Genomic DNA, 13,639 nt, shown 5'->3' with positions numbered 1-13,639 from the left:
TTCCTGTGAGAGGGAGTGTGCCCCCAGCATTCTTTCCAGAGGAGAAATGAGAATCAAGGAGGTTCTAGGAGAAGAGCAAAGCATCTTTGAAAAGTGTGGGCTGGTAAAACAGGGATGCTGACATCCTGTCCTAAGTATAGCCCCCCAATACTCCGCCCACATCCTGAGCACCAGCTGCTAACGGGAGTGAATATATCCTCCCCCACCTCCAGCCAGAACACTGGCTTCCCACCTTGGGAGAGCCTCCTGGGCGGACGTGTCCCTGGGAGTGTGTCAGGGCACTTTGGATGTCAGGCCACAATAAGCGTGTGCTTCCCACCCACCCCACGCTCATCATGCCCCACCACCAGTGTCCAGGCCAGCCTCAGGAGTCTTTAGCCGATCTGATTGTAAATAATGCAAAAAAACAAAAAAACAATAAAAAAAAACCCTACAAGATCAAGTCAAGACATCTATTTATATCTAGAAAATACACCCTCTTGTCTTTCTCATCTTATTCCTGGGGAAACTAACAGTTTGGGGTGAGGTCCAGCAATCTGGAATATCAGACATCTCAGGTGGCCAACAAGAGCTTCTGCTCAGTTCCTCTACATGGACCGATGCCTTCTATTATTTATTCTCCCCTTAGATGGGTGCTGAGCACCACGCACCCACCAGCCTGGTCCGATGTCAGGTGCCACCCAGGCAAACAGGCTCAGACAGCTTTCTCCTTTAACCAAAAACAAGTTTTTGGAGAGTGAGGGCACACCAGGCAGGCTCTTGGGGCAGCCTCCCTACACTGCCACACACCCCCAGCTCCTGAAGGACAGCTGAGGGCGACATGTGGGTGCAGGGAGGAGACACCTACCACCTCAGCGTCTTCCTGTTCTGGCGTCAGTACAGGTCCCACGCACGTCACTCACAGGCAAGCAGGCTGCAACCCCAAATCCTTTACAAGTAAAGGGCAAAACCTGTGTTCCAGTAACATCCTGGGTTTCGACTTAAAAATAGGAACATCAGGAAATGCTGAAGTTAAGGCCGCCTTGCCCACACAGCTCGTAATGTGAATTCAGAGTTTACATCTATGTCACTTCCAAGTCCAGCCTCACCTGGTTAGTATGCAGGAGTGGGGGCTTTGCCGCTCACCCCACCCCACCCCACGGCATATGAAGCACCAGGCTATCAAGGTGCGACTGTGCTGTGTATGAGGGGGGATTCTTTGGAAATGGGGGGCACCGGAGAGCCTGGGAGAGGGCTCAGGCACAAGGTGGTCTCCCGGCTGGTCGCTGGCCTGCTTCTTACGACTCAAGGTCTCTCACTTGCTCAACAGGCAGTCATGACGTTCGGCTCATCTAGCTACACTCAACCAGGTAGCAAGAGAAGAGGCAGCAAGTTCCTCCCAGGCCCCGGACACCAGCCAGGTGGCGGCCGGCAGAGCCTGGAAGCTGCAGGCAGCTGGGTCGCCAGAGGGTGGGTGAGGGGGTCTGCCTGGGTGAGACCAGCCTCTAGAGCACAGACAACTGGTTCTTCTTAGAAAAGAGGCATCTAGAACCCCAAGTCTGAGAAAGCCTGCTGTGGTCTCAAACGGCAACAGTAAGAGGAACTGAGCTAAAAATCTCAAGATAACATCAATCCGGAGGCCCAAGACAAGAAGCCAAAAGGAGAGAACATTTGTGTTTCCCCATGAGGTGCAGTAACATTTTTTGATAAATTAAGGTGGTAGTGGGAGCATCGGGAAAAACTCTGCTTCAGTTTGTGGGCTGAGGGTTCACTTGAAGTAAAAAGGACAGACCACGAGGATGGAAATTTTTTAAAACTATGCCTGTTTGTGCTGCAAAGCATGCGTTGTAGCACAGCGACAGAGGTGCTCTCCGATCCGAGCCCCGTCTCTGACAACATACACTTCCACTACCCTGAACTAAATTCACTCCCAATGTAACCTGCCACCAGTCGTCATTTCACGGAAAGCATTAACAGCAACACAAAAAGAAAAATAAATGAAAAGTTATTGGTAGCTTAAAGAAATACGTTTCAATACGGAAATGCTTGGGCACAGCCGCTCCAGAGGCTGTGGGAAGCCTTCCAATGCCCGCACCACAGAGAACAGGTTCAACATCTCAGGCTGACCACAGAGCGACTACGGTGGGTCTTTCAGACGCATGTGTGGTGTTGCCACCAGTACCATGGTTTTCCAAAAAGACACAAATTCTCCACAAAGTTCTGGACAAAGCGAAGAAAAAAAAGCTTCTCTAGATGTATTGGGTTGTTGCATTCCTAGAAGATTCTAAGTAGCCCATAACTGGGGGGTGGGGGGGGATGGGGGCATGGGAATACTTTGTGTTTATTCTTATAATAGACTGTCTGGGGCTATTACATACACATTTTTCACCTACACGAATGTCCAGCAGAACAACTCTGCAGTGGGAGGGATTCACTTGAGTCAGCAGAGCATCCCGTAACCAGGTCCCCGACCACTAAATGCCACTTTCCCTCAATTCACTATGAACACCAAAAACAGACTCGTAAAATTCCAAAATGTCACTGGTGGGCAGTGTCCCTGCTGCTGGAAGCCACCTCTGTCTGCGGTCAGGACCTCAGTTTTCCCTTGGGGAGGGTCAGTGACACGAGGGGATGAGAGCCGTCACCAAGCCGGTTCCATCTAAATCTGCTTCACTGCAGGGACATGAGTCCTGGATTTTACCCCAGGAGTGTTAATAGAGAAATCTTTAGAAGGAAAAAAAAAAGGAAGTGGTTAAAATCTAGATATTTTCCCCTGCGCAGAGGGAAAAACAAGATGGTGTGGTTCTCGCCCTACCTACATCCCGCATGACCTTGTCCAAGTTCCTAGCAACTTAATGTGTCACTGTGCCTTGATTTACCCAGCTGTGAAAAGTCAAATGATAATAACAGCTCTGCTCCATCAGGGGGATGTAAGGGCTAATTAATGTGTTTACGGTTCACAGAGATCTTTCTGTTCTGGACAGCCTGCTATTATTACGAAGCCCTAACTGACTCTTCTCTAGGGCGGTCAGGACCTGCTTCTATTTAAAGAGGTAATGAGATTTGTTACAAAATGGAAAGCTCGATCCATTACTTTTCCCCCCACAAACTTCTGTAAGAAATGCACATTCCTATAGCCATAGAAATTGTTGCTTTGCCTACATTAAATAACTGAACTTGAGAGAGAGGAAGAAAAAATGTTTAACTGTTTTGTCTCCTTCATTTTAAGAGTTAAGGAAATAGGAGTTTGAGAAACCTGCCCAAGGTCAAGCACCAGGCCCAGAGCCAGAATCCAGGATCCTTTTCCTTCAGATCCACAGACATTCAACCACATTACCTCTCTCAAACAAAACCTAACACACATCCCGCATCAGCACCGACCTACACTGGTGATAGAGAAACTACTGCTGTTTTTCAGCTGTGGTTTGGCTTTGTCGGCCAAAACAACCCTACGCCACAGGCACGGATCAGTCAGCCCACGAGAGCAGCAGAGCAACACGGAGAAGGGGCGTGAGCCAGGCCCCGTATTCACCCAGGGCACCAGCCAGAGTGGAGGTGGGTGGGACGGTTCTCAGCCCAGCAGAGTCAGGGGCCAGGCCAGAGTCCCCAACGCACACGAGCCAGTCTCCGCACAGGTCCCTTGCAACCGGAACTATAAAAAGGGACCTGGAAGTGCCAAGGATTCTTTTTACCCCCCAGGACCCCTCTCAGACCACCTTAACTCTGAGTTGAGACTCCTAACAACTTTCCTTCCATTTAGTACATATTTGAATGAAATGCCTGCTATTACCAAGAATTGTGTCAGCTTCTGTGTCTTATACACCTTTGCATTCCTCAAAGACCCTGTTTTCAATGTAGTAGATAAATTATTTTGAGTTCAACGGAGGGAGAATCCACGATCCCTCCGAGGTGGCATGCAAGCCACCTCTACTTCTTTTGCAATACAGACCTAACAGAGAGGTACGAAAATTCAGTTTGTAGCTTCCATGAAGACTTCCATTCCCAGAGATCTCAGCAATTGTAAAATTTCTACTTGCACCTCATCTTTCAAGCACATCTGACACATGTCTTAATCTTCTGTCCCTCCTTCCCCAGTGGACGCACGTGGGCCTGCTGAAGGCCATGCACGCGGGCGGCAGGCGCGCTGGCCGGGCTCACCCGATGACTGGCATTCTGAGGGCCCAGGTGTTAAGCTCATGGAGCCTAGGCTTCTCAGCAACCCTGTCATCCCCCTTTTCTTCCTCAAGTATTTTTATAAAATAATACTGAGGAAATTCAGTAAACAGTCATTTTGCTAGTACTAATGTACAAAGATGCCCAAGCGCCACAGGAGTGTGATGTGGTCATTTGTCACCTGAAACATGAAAGTCAGAATTAGATTCACAAATGGCACTTCAGGAGTAAATAACTGGTGTTGGAAAGGTACATGCAGAAAAGTTGAGAACAGCATGTCCTTCTGTTTAGAAGCTTCTGAGTGCTTTCCTGGGAATTCCAGACTCCACGGGAAGCCTGTTGGGAGACTCAGGAAAGGCATTCTGCAAACTGCCCCACGTGGTCCAGCGTGCATCCACCCTCCACGGGCAGCTGCCAGGGTCCCTTGCAGAAGACACAAAATAATTGTGCTAGCAATTTCACATCTCTTTCCAAATACGCTTTTCCAGAGCTACTCACACGTAACAAAATTGGACAATTTGAACTCTGTCACATTCTCTCATAACATGTTAAAGACGTTAATGGCCAAAAAGCAAAAAGGCATAAAACATGAATGGCTTTATATGGGTATGGACAATTTATAAATGGCTAATCAGAGCTGAGACCTGTAGGATCAGAAATAAATTTATAAGATGCAACAAATCATAACTGAAAGGTCTGAAATGAAAGCAATTGATTTGCTGTACTTGTATTTCAAACGTTATTGATTTCTCCTGTAAACAAACGTGGTTTTGCCTTGCACTCTGAGTGGAAATCTTTGAAGTGGGCGATTTGTCATTCAGATCTCCTCCCTTTCCCTTTCTGTTGTTCATTTTTATGGATTTTGTGGAATTTTGTGGATGGGCTTTCAGTATAGGCCATTTTAAAACCATTTTGGAAGCAGGTGGAATATCCGGTACACACATAGAAGCGTAGCACAGGGTGTCCCAGAATGAGCGCCTGGTGCCCCCAGCTGCCCGCAGACAGCACCCCCACCGCAGTTGGTCCAGCCTATTTTGTAGGGAACTGAGGTATTACTGTCCTATGTACAGTGTCTCTTGTATCTTCTTCAATAAATTTCTCTATTTTTCATATTATATGGCTGGATACCTTCTGGACAGACCTGGTATACCTATGTGAGTTTGGATTTTCTTCAAATTATTTCCACCAAAACAATTTATCACAACAGATTGAACACAGAAGCTGATAATAAAAATCCAGTTGTTTTCTATTAAGATGCACATTAAAGAGATGTGCAAACAATGTAAAATGATATTATTCTCCCTCACTAGTTTTTCTAAATTTTGGTTTGCCGACCTACTTTTTTAAAAAAAAAATATGCTTATTGTACTACCACAAAGCAGATTCATTATTGTTACTTTAAAATAAGTTAATACATATTTTCAAAACTTCTCAGTTAAATTTCTAATATAGTAAATACCAATAAATGTAACCCACATAACTACAGCTCTGATCATTTTTAACAGTAAAGGATCTGGAGACCAACGTGTTTAGGAACTGAGGAACTATTGCAGCGACGATGATGATGATGGACTGTGACTGCCAGTCTGTTCAAACCTCTACCCCTCCACCACACACGCGCACTGTAGCACCCTGAAGATGGGGGTTCATTTTAGTCTTTCTGCCATCAAACTCAGTTCTCTCTCTTTCTTTCTCTCTCTCTCTCTCTCTCTCTTTCTCTCACACACACACACACATATACATATGATCTCATAGTTTGGGGCACAGGTGGGCAGGCAGAAGACAAGGTTAACAGGGCCACACCCACTTGGGAGGCTCTAAGGGAGAAAACATTTTCATGCCTTTTCCAGCTTCTCGAGGCTGCCTGCTTTCCTTGGCTCATGGGCCCGCATCACCTCTGCTTCTATCGTGACATCTCCTTCCGACTCTCCTGCCTTCCTCTTATGAAGGCCTTCGTGATGGCCTTGCCTCGTGCCCAGCCAGACCATCCAGCCTAACCTCCCCATCTCAAGATCCTCGATGGCAGCACATCTTTTAAGTCCCTTTGGCCATATTCACAGGTCCTGGAATTAGGAATGTGGACACTCTTGGGGGGCGGGCATTGTTTTGCCTACCACAGCCGTGTACTAAGATAATGCAGTAAAAATAAAGCAGAAGAATAACCCACCATTTCCCCTAAAATTTAAGAATCTGCAGGTCATGATGAGAAAGAAACTAGGAAGAACGACCGCCTCTGAGAGAGAAACCGGGTGGCTAAGCCCAGGGGGAGAAACATTTACCTGCTGTATTTATTTAGCATTTGTGTGGCCTTTACACTGTCCCAGGAAGTATCCAGTCTTCCCATAAAAATCTAGACCTTTGTACAGTTGCAAAAACTAAGCATGGTGAGTTCAAGAGACTTGCCCACCCAATGCCACCCCACTAATAAGTGGGTGAACTGGAGCCAGGACTTGAACCCAGCTTGCCTGGTGAGTGCCCATATTCCTAATCACTTCACTGTATAGCTTAGTAGGACTTACCTATCACAGTTTAACCTCTTACACGCTAATTTTCATACCATGTACATGTATTACCCACCCAAAAAGCTGAAGATACAGTCACAATATAGCTGTCTCTAGAAGTAAGAGTTAACAAGGAGATGGCTACTCTTGGTCTTTCCCGATGGTCTCAATTCCTCCACAGAGAGAAACGAGTCATGAATGTAATTCAGGTTTAAGCCCATTATGAAAGAAAGGGAACAGAAATGGAAATGCAGACAAGGATCACTGGACAATCAAAAACACAGGAACAGTCCTGTCTCTGTTCCCCTTTTACATAACAGGCTGTAATGTGTCCTCTTCCCAACAGCGATCACAGAACAGCTGCTTCCCCAGTATCTCGCTCTCTCTGCAAGCTCAGGGACTATATTTGATCAGGCATCCTGAACTCTCGAAGGCCTATTAGAAGTGACATATCCAACAGAAATGTCACACAGTGTGCTCCAGAGAAATTCCATAGACTCTTACCTGAAAGGTGTATTTGCAATTAATGTAGGAGAGATAATACAGGGCTAGTTTTTACTCAAAATGCTGGCAAACTTCTCATTCGGCTGCCACATTGCCATGTCTTCTTTGCTACAGGGTGTCTCTCCCCACTGGCCATCCCTGCCACTGGCCAGCAGGGCCTGCTACACCTACAGGTGACTTGTGAGGATCAACCACACCATTAACAGATACGGCTTCTGCTGAGGGGCACGTGGGTTTCATAAGGCACCTGCAGGAATTTCTTCTTTCCTCCCAAACACTTACCTGAGCATTTATTTTACAAGGTGCTTCTGGTCATGAAAAACGACAACCTTTCAGCCCCCCAAAGGAATGATGCAATAGCGGAATAATGGAGCTGATATGCAGCGGCACAGTGTCTACCTGCAAGTATCTCAAGCCACACATTAGTGGTCGCGAAAGGACCAGGTGAATCTTCTGTGTTTCGTATAAGGTGGGGGAGAACAATGCAGTGCTCGCTGGCTGTTGTCAGGGACCTGCCATGACCTGTTATAAATTCCTGGAAGGTGGAGTTTTCCACAATGTGGCCCCAAGAGACTTTCCAATTTTTATTCCCATTTCATCTTCCCACACAAGCCAGGTGATACAAATTTGCTCTGGTCTGTGTCCCTGCTTGATCCCCCACCACACACTTCCCGACCTATAACCTGTCCATCTGCAGCTCAGATCAAATGCTCTTGATCTGACCTTTCCAGAAACCTCTCTCTCTGATTCTCACACCTCTCTTCCAGCCCCTGTTGCTGAAAACAAACACAAAAGTCAGTGGGATTCTACTTCTATGCTGGGCCTCTTAGTCTTTGTATTGTAAAGTTATGTTTGTACATCATAAATTACTGTTTATTTACAAGTGCTTCACTGTTCCCACTCTCCTGTAAACTTCTAGAAAATGATGTCTAATTCATCTTCACGTGCCTGCCACATTTAACAAAACGTTATTGTTTATTTTGCTAAGTAAATAAATGAATGACTGAGAATGAGAAAAAGAAAACCGAATTCCCCAACAACACTAACGTTTATAAGGGAGTTGGGATCCAAGGACCGTGATTCCTTCCACTGCCAACAGAAGACCACACGCTCACTTCCACAGATGAGACTGAAAACTACCTTCCACACAATGATAAGAAACGCTAAATTCTGAGGCCAAAGTTCTCTGTGTTCTGGTAAAACTAGTATTTCCCAGTCAGATTTAAATTGTTTTTAAATATACCAACCATCTTTAGGAACACTAATATGTTTTTACATCTGGGGATCTGGGTGTCAGCCAGACAGACTCAGTAGTTACAGTCTTATACACAAACAGAGCATTCTCTGAGCTAAATGTTGTTAGTCATCCCAAACCCGGCTCTGGAAGGCAAATACCCTCGCTCTCATAAACAGGAAATAAGAGGGTTTGCCACATCAGAGCTGGCTCTGTAATTCTTCCTCTGGTGAAAAGGTGTGTAGCAGACACACACATACACTCCCTGAGCAATTTCTTCCAAAGAGCAAATTTGCATCTAAGTGGCTTTCTGGTAGCTTGAGATGCTACACGACTCATACATCAATTTAAAAAGGGAGTGATTCAAAGTGGGGTGAGAGGTTAAAAAAAGAACCTCAGGCTGCAATTACCTTCATCATCGGTAAATGTTTGCTGGGTTGATAGTATCTAAACAGGAGAAGGGACAGAGAGGCCTTTTCTGTTTTGTCTCCTGTTAAATAAACCCCCAATTTTAACAATGGCGATATGAATAGCTGTTTGTAGATGGGAAATGCAGTCACGCCACACAGCACGTCCAGGGCTTCCAGACAGACTTTGTTCAGGGGCTCCATGCCCAACGAAACTCTCTTAAAAGCTGTTGGACTTTTTCAAAAGATGGCATACACTAGAAAAGGGATTTTCCTACTTAAATCACAAAAAGAGCATTAATGGGAATCCAGTATAAACAGGGCTGGCATGTCCAATCCCTTCAATGGCTGCCTTGTTGGCTTAAAAATAACACCAGGCTCTTTAGGGGATTCCAGGGGAAAAATTAATTCTCTCTATAAAGAGTCTTCACAGATGATATTTCCGCTCAAGTCAAACACAGCCTGTGGATGGCTCCTCTCTTTCCACGGGGGATCACGAAGGCAGAAATTCAAACCCTTAAATGCAAGAATCCGAGGGTCATTCATTTCTAGAGGAGCAAAGGAACCTAATATTGAACACTTGTCTGTTCTCCATGGTTTTTTTGTCCTGCTCTACACAGAGTCTCATGGAAATATGACAGCAAAGCCGTGACCGCTGCAAGTTCTTTGTTCCTCCGTGCACTCAATACACCAAAGGGACAGTGTCTCCTGAGGAACAAACAAGGTGAGCAAGTCAACCGGCTGTGCCACGGGTGGACGTTGGGGGCATATAAGCCCTAATTCAGAGAATAGCAGCATACAGGCACAGTAGCTAAGATTTACTGAGAACTTGACCCATGCTGTCTCATTTAATCCTCAAAATCTTGGCACAGAAGGATTCAGAAAATAGTAGGTCCTATGCTCGAGTTCAGACCCACCCCACCTTGAGACTACTGGCCACAGGCAGTACAAATAAGCTCCTCCGTTGAACTGGAGCTTGCATTACCCTTGCCCTCCTGAAGGCGGCACTCCAACAGGACCAGGAATCTGTGTTTTCACAAACTCATCAGGTGAGTTGTATGCACTGTGAAGTGTGTGAGAACCACTTCCCTGATACCAGTAGGATGCTCCCTTTCTAGAAAAAGCACAGAACCTGAACACAGCCCACAATCATCCCCCTGGCCCCTTGGGACCTGCCCCGGTGGCCAAGATGGCTTTCAGTCAGACATATCAGTAATAAGAGGGGTTTTTGGGGTCACATCTGATTAAGAGACTAAAGGTAACAAATACAAATTTCTGGATACCTGACCAAAACCAAAAGTAGATCAAGAGCCTTGAACTCCCTGTGGCTCATTTCCAGGGCCTCAGTAAATATTCAGCCTGGACAGTCAAGAGAGAGATACACTGGAAACAACGGCCCAGGGCTCCTGCTTCCTCTGCTGATGTTGTTACAGTTTCTATATAAAATCCAGGGCTTTCCTGTCAGAGCGCCAGCTGTTTGGTTTCTATTAACAGGCAGAAGACTGACTTCTCTGGAAAACAAAATGGGAAAATCTTCCTTCTTTTCAAGTACAGTTGGCCACCCGTGTGTGCGGGCCTGCACCTGCAGGCTCGACCAGCCCTGGACTGAACACGTTGTGGGGGGAAGTCGTGTTCTTGCTGCTGACACAGTTGCATCTGTACTGAATGTGGACAGGTTTTTTTTCTTATCGTTATTCCCTAACAATATTTATATTGTATTAGGCATTATAAGTAATATAGAGATGGTTTAAAGTATATGGGAGGATGTGCACAGGTTATTTGCAAATACTACACCATTTTATATGAGGGACTGGAGCATCCTCGGATTTTGGTATCTGCAGGGGTCCTGGAAACAAGTCCCCATGGATACGGAGGGACGGCTCTACCAGGCAGCCTTCTGGGAGTGCATGCCCAGGGAACCCGACATTTAGGGAAAGCAGACTCAGAAATGACCACTCCTAAGCATAATTCAAAGTTGTATGAAAAATTGTTTTTTAAAATCATTCAAATTATTTTTACTTGTACAATTTTTATTGTTTAGGAATACATTGAGAGTGTTGCTTTCTAATTCATTGCTAAAGCAAACCCAAGTCATTTTGAATGAAACATTCATCTGCCCTGAGAGGAAAGAGGATAATCAGATTTGCAGACTTTTGGCTGTGTAAGGAGCTGGGCTGGGCACGCGCAGACGCCGACCACTCAGCCTCTGGGCGACCCACTGGGGTAGGAGCCTTGTCTTTTGGGTGAGGACCCAGGGCTCAGTGTCTTCATCAGGGCTCCCAGAAGCAGAGTCTGAGCCCAGGAGGCAGGTACAGAAGTTTATTTAGAAGGTAACCCTGAGAAGCCCAAGTGAGGGAGTAGGAAAGGGGAGCTCTGAAGGGTAGAAAGGCTTCATTAGAGATGTGAAAGTGAAGTTGTCGTGTGCAAACAGGGCTCACTACCAGGGGCCACCTGAAGAAGTGTCCAACAGGGGGTAGGACATGGGGTGGCATTCACCCACACCCATCGCTCCCTTGCTGAGGGCTGCCCCCAAAGTCGCAGGTCAAGACTCGAACCCAGGCTTGACCGAAAGCCTGCATGCTTGTCACCACATCACGTCCCTCCTCGGTGTCAACAAATGTGGGCTTCTCATGTAATCGTGACATTATGCACAAATGAGAGACTCACTCTTCTTCTTTCATTTTCTCACCTACCCACCCCTGATTTCCTTTCCCCCAACCTTAAAAATGGACAGACAGCCTTCTGAGACGCTCACGCACGGGGCTTTCGCTTCCTTCATGAGCTATGCAATGACTCCCAAAAGAAAACAAACCAATTCCACACGTGCAGAGCGTTTGGGGAAGCAGTCCGCCGGGCCGGTTGGTCTCCAGCCCAAGCGCATTTCTACAGAACAGGAAAGGGACCAGTCAAAGCCGGGCAGAGGTGGCAGCGGGCCCACAGCACGCAGTCTGGCCAGGAACCCTGGAGTGGCTGGTGGGGAAGCACCATCCAGGGAAGGGAGGGACACGCAGATGTGGGCACTGTAACTACATAGGGATTTGAATGAAGAGCAGCTGTGGACAAGCACTGCCCATTCCGACCAGCTAAGCCCTGTGCACACACAGACTTGGCTCCCTTAGGTAAGTCATGAAGGCTGAGACATCAGTATGACTCCCTAGGATGAGCCCTGCCATAGTCAGCTAACATATCCGGGACCTCTGCTTTATTCTGCTAAAAAAAAAAAAAAGGCCCTGGCCGGTGTGGCTCATTGGATTGAGCACTGGCCTGTGAACCAAAGGGTCGCCAGTTCAATTCCCAGTCAGGGCACATGCCTGGGTTGCAGGCCAGGTCCCCAGTCAGGGGCACATGAGAGGCAACCACACAATGTTTCTCTTTCTCCCCCCCTTCCCTTTATTAAAAATAAAATAAAATCTTTAAAACAAAAGGTGGTAAACAAGCTTAACTGACCTGCTTAATAATCCTTACTACTTACTGTATTTTTCAGACTATAACACGCACTTCCTCCCAGATTTGGGAGGAAATTGGGGAGGGGGGTGTCTTATAGTCCAAATGTAGCTTACCTGGCTTGCAGCGGGGGGTGGGGGGGTGGGGGGGAGCAGGGTTTTTTCCCCCATTCTCCTCCTCTAAAACCTAGGTACGTCTTATGGTCTGGTGCATCTTATAGTCCAAAAAATACGGTAAGTAAAAGGGTAAAATATACTGCTTTTTGCTGCTTTCCACAGAAACTCATTCCTGCAAGTACCAAAAGTGTTGTGACTGCAGTGATTTCTTGTGATGATAAAACCCAGAGACGTAACAGGCAGGGGATGTACCCTCCAGAATAATGAGTCCAGCCAGGGGACATGTGTGCGCAGTGTGGAGAACACTCGGCCTGCAACACAGCCCCGGGAAGCTGGATGATAGCCCCCCCAGAACCAAGCCATCAGTTACTTCCATCATCATCTTTGCTTTATGACACCCGCTTTCCTACACCAATAGTCGATTTAATGGAATTGTAAATTGGAGCGAGGCCTCGAGAGAGAAGAAAGCACTACATACCTTATTGAGTCACAAATCTTACAATCTCATTTTTTACTTCCGAAAATGACTTAATAAACTCGCTTTATAATTAAATCTATCCTAACAACTTCTCTTTTGTGTTTTTCATCCATTCTTGCTAATCACACAGAGATTTCAATTGGAAATCTGCTATGATTATAATTAAGTATAAAAATTACATTGCGCTTGCTGGGTAAAGACCCTATGCTTGGTCTCCTGTGGGGGCTTGACCAGCTTCCTCCAGGTGCAAGGAGGGAAGCCGCAGGTTCTCAGTATTAGCCGGAACCCCTAATTTACTTGACTACAACATTTGAAATATGCATGCATGCTAAGCTCAGAAATTTAAACCTTCAAATGATGGCCTCATGGGGAAATTTTACCTTTAGAAAAATAAACTGCCAAACAATTTTTCATTTTTAGGCCTATCCAAAATTTTAAACTTCCTGACCTGCATTGAAAGTTTGCAGTTTACTGAGAAAGTAGTACTTAACAAAAGAGGTAGAGAACTGAATTGCATCGACTATTCTAAGATTACGGCAAAATGTGTTTGCCCTTGATTCAACCCAATAGAAAATCAACCTTGGCATTTACGTTGGCTTTCATCTATCTTCAATCACAAAGCAATTACAATGCTAAATATCATGGGTGACTGGTGTAAAAGATTCTGCAATTTTAAAGAATGTTACTTTGTACGAAATTAATTATTTTCTATTTCCATGAAAGTGTTATGCTTACTAAAACGCATGAAATTTTGACCAAATCTACTTGGTTGGCATTTGTGTTCTTCTCCTGATAAGTGAGAA

At 45.9% G+C, this 13,639-nt stretch overlaps 1 protein-coding gene across 5 annotated transcripts in view; it reads right to left on the bottom strand.

The window, feature by feature from the left end:
- The window catches only part of TIAM2 (TIAM Rac1 associated GEF 2), a 196,814-nt gene that overhangs the window by 38,020 nt on the left and 145,155 nt on the right, over positions 1 to 13,639 (bottom strand). The gene's annotated exons all lie outside the window — the stretch shown is intronic.

Source organism: Desmodus rotundus, chromosome 11 (genome assembly GCF_022682495.2).
Source record: "Desmodus rotundus isolate HL8 chromosome 11, HLdesRot8A.1, whole genome shotgun sequence".
NCBI lineage: Eukaryota > Metazoa > Chordata > Mammalia > Chiroptera > Phyllostomidae > Desmodus > Desmodus rotundus.
Note: the sequence above shows the minus strand (reverse complement) of the source record. Positions and strands in the feature narration are given on the sequence as shown.